We start from the raw sequence: 7,698 nt of genomic DNA, 5'->3' as shown, positions 1-7,698 counted from the left end.
ACAGCACTGATCCCAAAGCATGACATTTCCATAGATATTTTCTGAGCAAAAGCGCACCTCCAAGGTGAATTACCCGACTTAAGAGACAGGAGTTTAGACAAGTGAATCAAGTGATGTAGCTAGGGTCAGCCTCTCATCTTCACAGCCTCAGTGCAGGTATACCAACACCAGGCCCCTCTTCGGGGCTTCCCTTCAACATCACACTGTTTGAACCAGACACAAAGTCATGCTTATTCTGTGAAGGCATCCAGGCAGAACAACTGCAACATTTTACAAAGGCAAAATCATAGAGTGTAGTGAAAGGGAAATTGTATTGAATTTTGCATTACTAACAAGGGATTTATGAACGTGCAGGCTATGTTTGTTCAATCAGAGTTGAAAAGAAAAACAGAATGATATGAAACATCCCTCTAATCCATGAACTCAGTGAACAGGATGGCCCCGGCTATTGTCTCAGTACGTGTGGCTTGGGGTTCTTAATCCTTCAAATTATTGGCATGGTGCACTTGTTCTGTGACAGCTCTTTCAGACCTTTTCCCATCTCTATTGTTTTGTTTTCTGCTTGAGTAAATGGTAGAGCAAAAGTGAGACACATTTGTTTCTGCTGTCAGGATGAATGGGCCTGGATCATCATCACGCTGCTGTTTCTGTCGACTTTGTATCTTGGCTAAGGCACACGGGCTTCCATCAAAAAAGGAGTCCTCTCCCATTTAGTCTTGTATGAAAAGTGCAGGGTGGAAATGATGATGTGAACTACAAAGCTGCAGAGCATGAGGGCCCAAATATAAAAGGCAAATTAAAAGGCAGAATCCACCTTATCTATATCATAGACCTCCATCCACATCCGTGGTGAGCAAAGGTAAGGCGACAATCTTGCCTCCATTTTTACAAATAGAGAAACTGAGGCAGAGTGGCAATACGACCGTGGCCAGCCGACAAACCAGTAGCATAGTGGAGCAGTGTTCCCAGTATTTCTTAATGCTAATCTCACCTTGTATCCACTACGCAGCACTTTCTTGGTTTTGCATCCGAACCATTTCAAATTATTAAATCGGGATTACAGTGATTTATACCAATTTTTCACATACTAACGAGGGGAGTTGCCCTCTGGAAAGGCTCACCTATGAGGTGATCTTGAACAACACAGGGATTTCGTGTCACCGTCTTCAACCCTGGTGGTCTGCAGCACTGGATATGGTAAATGCTGCAGACTCCCAGCTGATATGGGAAGAGTAAAGATAGCATTGTCTTCTAGGAATGCTTATAAAAAAAAAAAAAAAAAAAAAGAAAGAAAAGATTTGCACTTGCTCTATTAGCAGCCCTTATTTGTCCTTGAAAGACTCAGAATTACTTTAAAACCATTTTAGAGTCTCCAGAGAGTTCTGCTACTGTTATTCTTCAAAATATAAATGGAATCACAGTAAAGAAATATGTTTCTTGTTGGTATTGATAGGAAAAAGGGAAGAAAGCCACATTCTGTTTGTGCTTTCTCTGGAGCCTTACTGGAGAGAGAGGACAAAGATAACCTTGGCATCTGTTGTTATATTCTGAATCCCAGGAGGAATGAGGGCTCTCAGTGCTGGTTTAACACTTCTCTTGCTGGGAACTAGGTAAAGGGAACAAGTAGGCCAACTGAGACAGTTTCTTCTGAACAGAGGGACAGAGGGACAGGGACAGACTTTTCCTTCACTGGCTTCCACTATCACAGCCTACTCCTTTCTCTGCCTGGTAGACAGGGTGATATGGAGGAGGACATACAGACTTACATGTTCAGAGACCTTGCTCTGTTTCTAGCTTTGCCACCACTTCTGTGTGTAGCCTTGTACAAAACACTTCTCCCCCCTGTGGCATTGCCCCTTCATTTCAAGCAAGGGCTGCCACGCATACCAGTTTCCACAAAGATGTTCCCCATCTCTAATGCAGAAATTCAAGAAAGTTTGTATTCAGCTGAGTTGATTGCAGACCATATGTGCAAGAAATCCATGCTTCCTCAAAGGCAGTGTCTTGCTGTGCAGTTGTGACAGGGTGTGTGGGCGCATGTTTCTGCCTGGCATAATTAATCATTAAACCATTTCAACAAATGATTCTTTTCTGGCAGGCTGTGCAGGGTCATTTGTATATATGAATATATATACACATGTACATGCACAAAATACAAAGCCATCTTTGTTAGTTTAACACAGCTTGTTATTTTAACACGTAATGTTGTATCCCTGATAAGATACAGATAAAGCTTAGAATAAGGTTTTCCATATAAATGGTAATCATTTATGAACCTGAAGTGCTTTCTTTTAATGCATTATAATGGTTACTTCAGCTTGTTGTGAAGAATAGTTCTGACAACAGACCAGAATGTTTGCGAGCAAATAATAATAAATAGCATTAAAAGAGCACAAAGAGAGCCCAAGTGCATTTCAGGATTTGGTTTGAGGAAATCTAAACATATTTTTTTTCTTTAACTGATATGTTCTCATCTCTATTCAAAATCCATAGGGAAATTCAGTCCTCAAGAATGATAAGATCTAAACTAGGGAACAACTACATTCATGTTAGAAGACTTTTCCCCCTCTCTCTCCAAAGGTAGCAACGTAATTTTTCTAGCTAGAAATTAAAGCTGGGCAATACATCAAGTGTGCCAGATCTCAAAAGTCAATAGTGAGGAAACTGCAAAACAATCAATAAGACTGTGCTATGTCCATGACTACCTGTAAAAATAACTTCCTCAGATTGGCTGTGTTTCCTGTGATCTCCCTGTCCAAGATTTCATATTAATCCTACCTTAAAAAAACAGGAATAGTCTGTGACTCAGGACAATTTCTTCCCTTCCACTCGATGAAGAACTGGGAGGCCTCTTCTGTCCCTTCTTGCTCCATCCACCCTGGGAAAGAGAGTGAATAAATAAATAAATAAAAATGGTATGAGAAGCTGAGCAATGTTGTTTACGGCACATTTGAAAAGTGAAATTGCTGAAAGAACATAGGTTTAGAGACAGATTTAGTTTTTGGCATGGACAAACTGATGAGCAAAAGTAGAGGTGATGATAGATTTTATCTTTATTCAGAACCATTTAAGGCTGTTTGCTTTGGATAAAATACCAATCCAGATTCTGCAGCCTAATTTTTCATTATAAATGAAAATTAAACTAAAACGATCTGGAAAAGATCTGTTATTTCCTTTAGCATTTCTGCATCTTTGCATTTCTTTACACCTGTTCTTAACCCAAATGTAAGAACAGAACCAACCCAAGGGATGTGCTGAATCAAAGACTTTGGAAATGATTAAGGCAATAGAGACCAAGCTTGTGATATTTTAGACCAAGGTCTTTAGACCAGAGGCCCAACCTGTTGATTCTCGCTCAGCAGCACCGACTGCAAGGCTTACTCCTCACTACTGCCACTTGAAAACTCAAGTCTTAAACACAGTTTGGGAGAGTAGCAAAGTATTCTCTGTCAGGATTTGTTTTCTCACTGTATTTCTGTCAGCAATGACAGAATCTTTCTCCATTCACAGAAAACCTAAAACATTTGCAGTGTGAAGAAACTGAGCATAGCAATACTATACAGACTGGAAAACCTGAAATAAAGCTAAGGTTAAAAAAAGTGTTAGGGAAAAAAAAAAAAAAAAAAAAAAAAGATTCCTTCGTCTCTTCTTAATCATGGAAATTTAAGCTTGTATATAACATTAGAACTAAGTTCAGATCAATCTTGCATAAAAAATCATAATAAATAATGTTAAACTTATATCTCAGAATTTGAAGTAATAATAATAACCATCATCATCATCCTGCTTTCCTTTAAAGGCTCTAAAGGCATTTTGGGGGTCATCCATGAAGTAATTTTCACAGTCCAGCTATTAGAGAGACAGATTTTTATTTTTTTTGTAATTTATTTTCCATCAAAGAATGAAGTAATATGGTCTGAGTGCTCCCTCTCACCTCCTTACAACTTAGGCTAAAAAGAGTCACTACTTGCAAAGCCTCACTCAAAAGCCCAGCTGAAAACATGCTCCGGGAGACTTGTTTCCAGCTGCAGAGCCCTTCTCCACTCCCAAGCTCCCAAAATAGTCCTTTTCCCACCTGGGCAACCTCTTATCCTAATGAGTGGACATTTAGCATGAAACCTGTACAATGCCAGGGCCAGGGTGAAAGAGTAACTCCCGCTCCTTGTCCTTCGACAAACCTCCCCGGCAGCGGGGCTGCTAACTCCTGCTGAGCCCCAGCCCGCCATGGGGAGTCCGCTTCCAGCACCCAGTTCAGTGCCAGGCCTTTGTATCCTTCACAGCTGATTTAAGCGTAATGCCTTGTTGACTCATCCATTTTCTCTTCTAATTCCTAAATCTATCTGTTATATACATTCTGAAAATCATCTCTTCCAAGTAGTCACCATCTTTCTGAGGTAAATTATGTGCTATCCACAAGCCTCAGGCATGGGCCTGCTGCCCAGCAGCTGACTGACCGAGTAGCTTGAGCTGAGGTTCCAGTACGGAGTCCTAGGAGTGACCGGGGTACGTGAGGTACACCTCATGCAAACAGAGCCCACACCCTGCTCCGCGGCCCCTTTAGAGGGTGGTTAATTCTGACTGAGGGGCAAAAAGGAAAACTGGGGGCAGCAATGTTTTAGGTTCTCACAAGCGGTCAAGCAAAACTCTGAGTCCTCATGTTCGTGTTCTGCTATACCGTTTATGTCTGTCTCCATCTCAGGCTTATAACTGTGAGAAGTACACTCTGTATACAGAGTGAGAAATACACTCTGTATACAGAATCCCTCTGAAATATTTAGATAATTTCATGTCATTGTGCTAGCATTTGTTTGAAATAAACATATACAAATTACAGAGAATTACTTAAAGACATACCCTGAGTCACTGGGCTTTCACTGTTACTGGTTTACTGAAGTGCTTTCTGGGAGTGTCAGTGCTTTATACTGTACACACAAAGGATCAAAGAGCCACATCTTTATGACATGCATCTTATAAGCATATAGAAATACTTCTGCTATTTAATTTGGGATACCCTTAATGACCAAGCTGGGAGTTTCCTTTCCTCTGTGGCTTTCAATCAGTTTCAGACAGAAAGCAAAGCTCATTATTTCGGAGACTCAGAAAATTAAATGACTGGCACAGTCTAAAATCAAGCCAGGGACCTGGGACAGAAACCCTGCTGTTCTGAGTCCCTGTCTAAGGTCCTGTCCACAAACCCTTCTCCACTGGACACTGCCTGCAAGGCATGATCCTTTCTGTTAACTCAAATTTAGACAGCTTTTATATTTCAGAATAGAAATCTGTTCTTTCATACATCTGAATTACCCTCAAAATTTCCATCATTATCTGCAAGCCATTAGTATAATCTCAGTTTTATGTCACAGTCCCAGCATTTCCATTAGTTGTGAGCCTAACTGTATGTGTATGAAAGCTTTTGTCTGAAAGCTGTTATCAAGACAAACCTTATCTATGATAAATAAAACCTTTTTTTTTTTTTTTTTTTTTTTAAAGCAGGTAACATAACGTAGCGGAAGAAGGGAAATATAGAGCTTACACCTAAGGATAATGGATATGAAACCACACTGGGTTAAACAGTGACAGATATTGTTACTACTGGAGTATTTCAGTGGTGTGTTTGGATTATTGCCTTTGTGCTCAGACTGTTCAAGACCATTCCTAACAAACAAGCAGTCTCCTTATTCAGCTGGCCCCTTGCTTGACTGACCCCGATGGGACAGACAAAGGCAAACAGACCAAGTACCTTTTAGCACACGTACTCCAGAAGTGACTGCAGGATAACAACATTGGGGACTGCTGGGCAAAGCCTGGGGGTGCTGATTTAGATGCTGGACTACAATGATGAATCTCAAGTGCCAAGGCAGCCTGACTGCCATTTCTGTCCAGAAGCTTGGGGAGAGATATTTGTCCTCTGCACATTAACTAAGTGAATATATGCAAATGCAACAAACATTAAAACCATCAGTCATATGGCTTTATTTAATAAATATATTCAGATATGGCATCAGGACCACTCATGCCATACTGGCTGTGGCAACCATTTTAAGAACGTAGCCACATGTCAGCACTGTGTCCAGAGAGTGTACCATTGTTTTTTCTTTATTTATTTATTTTTATTTATGAGAGTTTTATTGCAATTGCTATAAGGACACAGTCACTAACAATTTTGATAGTCAGGCACAGCCACAATCTAAGGTATGGAGAAATATAAGCCTGCAAGATACAGTCTTATGTGAAAAACTATGCAAGTATGTACGTATATATGTACATTCTCATGCCCAAGGCACACAATGCATTATGTAAAAATCATTATCCTTTGTGAACGTTGTCTTCTGATGATGCTTGAAGCTACGCAGATTAAAGAAATTGCTCTGCCTTCCACTGAACATTTAATTTGCCTGAATGCTGGCTGTTACGATAAACAGATAGTAATAAATGTGGTCTTGGAAAATTTAATCCATTTCTCTGTTATTTCATTGCAGCTTAAGTCTGTAAAAGGTGCTCAGTGGCTAAGGAAAATTAACTGCATATAATAGAGAAAGTCTATTACCAGCTTACTAGGGCTTCAAAACAATATAAAGATACACATCCCTTCATGAGTTGGGTACATCCACGGAGTTATCCCATGCCTTCACTGACCAGGTAAAAATGGTCTTTGTCTGGAGGACAAAAGTGCGATAGAGACTACTGCAGTAGAATCAGAAACAGTTCGCACCATATGTGGTTTGCAGTAAATATCAGATGTTAACATAATTTGAAATCACTTTTCATGTAAATAGAAGTTGCTGGACTAGATGGTAATTGTCTTCTGTCCATGACACAAACCCTGCTGCATCAGGTGTTAGGGGATTAAACTTCAAAGGTTCGTAGAAAAAAACATGATGGAAAAAAGATCACCTTGGAAAGAAGAATGGTGATCTGATGGCTACTCTAGAGATCATCTTTCAATCTCAAGGTACAACTCCTGCCACTGATGCCAGCATTTTTGATGGAGCAATATTTGTGAACATGTTGAAACCTGATGCTAGCAACACACTTAATGACTATGCTATGAAATGTTTTCTGTCATACCTTTGAGTCGCAGCAGCAAGATTGTAGGCTGAGCTGTTTGTGCTGCCAAAAGTCTGAAGACTCAGAGTAGAAGTAGAAAAGGAGAAGTCCAGAGGTTTTCCAAACCTCTGGCAGAAAGCTAGCCATACTTCTATCAACAGTGGAGAGGGAAAAAAAAAAAAAAAAAAAAAAAAAAAAAAAAAAAAAGCTGTAGAAAGAAAGAAAGCTGCAGTGATCCCACATGTTTTAAGGCCTGCCTTTCCTTCTACTAGCATGAGGAAGCAGACACCAGAGTGACACTACATATGTCTAGCTGCACTGGAGCCCTCACGCATATCTGGGGCAGAGAAGGCAGACTGCACAACAGTGTCCATACAAATAGGCCAGGTACCTGAGGTGTAGGAAGGTCTGGGGATGTTCAGTCAAGACATGTTTTTTTCACCTGGACCAAGCAAGTCAAGGGCTATACCAGCATGCCATGGCAAAATTGACTGCAGCACAGCTGCCTTTGCTTGAAAAAGGAAAAAGAACACATCAGAGACATGGGAGGCAGAACAGGAGTGATCTGTGCTTTCAGATCACTGTGTTGGGATTGTCTCCAACAAAATCAACTGATGATGCAATTCAGTCTTTGGCGGAGACCCCGTGACA

The 7,698-nt window shown here is 40.5% G+C and overlaps 1 long non-coding RNA gene across 1 annotated transcript in view; it reads right to left on the bottom strand.

Moving 5' to 3' along the window:
* Positions 1 to 209: 209 nt before the first annotated feature.
* The window catches only part of LOC118169332, a 41,345-nt gene continuing 33,856 nt past the window's right edge, over positions 210 to 7,698 (bottom strand). The window contains exons 3-4 of the long non-coding RNA XR_004752025.1: positions 2,779 to 2,878; positions 210 to 2,047 (exon numbers count right to left, since the gene is read on the bottom strand). This is a non-coding gene — a long non-coding RNA (uncharacterized LOC118169332). The remainder of the gene's footprint in view (positions 2,048 to 2,778; positions 2,879 to 7,698) is intronic.

Source organism: Oxyura jamaicensis, chromosome 6, assembly GCF_011077185.1.
Source record: "Oxyura jamaicensis isolate SHBP4307 breed ruddy duck chromosome 6, BPBGC_Ojam_1.0, whole genome shotgun sequence".
Lineage (NCBI taxonomy): Eukaryota > Metazoa > Chordata > Aves > Anseriformes > Anatidae > Oxyura > Oxyura jamaicensis.
The sequence above is the reverse complement of the archived record's forward strand: the minus strand, read 5'-3'. Positions and strand labels throughout refer to the sequence as shown.